Raw genomic sequence first — 445 nt, forward strand, 5'->3', positions numbered from 1 at the left:
ATATGTATAATAAATGCATAATATAGTAGAGAAACACTGATAATTTTAGAGGTTTGTAATGTGATGTCGTAAATAAACACATTTTTTTGCGCTTACATTGCAAACGCTGGCTGAACCCTACGAGATAGATCAAAATAATATACTACAGTATTGTACATCTTAAAAAGGTCTATAAAAAAGTCCGGGATGGTATATGCCTATCTCTTAAGGATAACCCACAATAACCATATTTTATCCTTTACTTTTTACGAGAAATAATGACTTATTTACGAAACGATTTTAAGCAATGCAGCATTAGTCCTTATTCAGTTAAGTACTTTTAAATACATTGTGCATTTAATATAGATCAATATGGCCCTTTACAGCATGTAATTTAAATGAATATTTTCGAAGATATCACAGACTTAAAATGCAGGGACATAGCGGTTGCGGCGGTACCGGCCGG

The sequence above is a fragment of the Agrilus planipennis genome, unplaced genomic scaffold (assembly GCF_000699045.2).
Source record: "Agrilus planipennis isolate EAB-ADULT unplaced genomic scaffold, Apla_2.0 scaffold178, whole genome shotgun sequence".
In the NCBI taxonomy this organism is placed as follows: Eukaryota; Metazoa; Arthropoda; class Insecta; order Coleoptera; family Buprestidae; genus Agrilus; species Agrilus planipennis.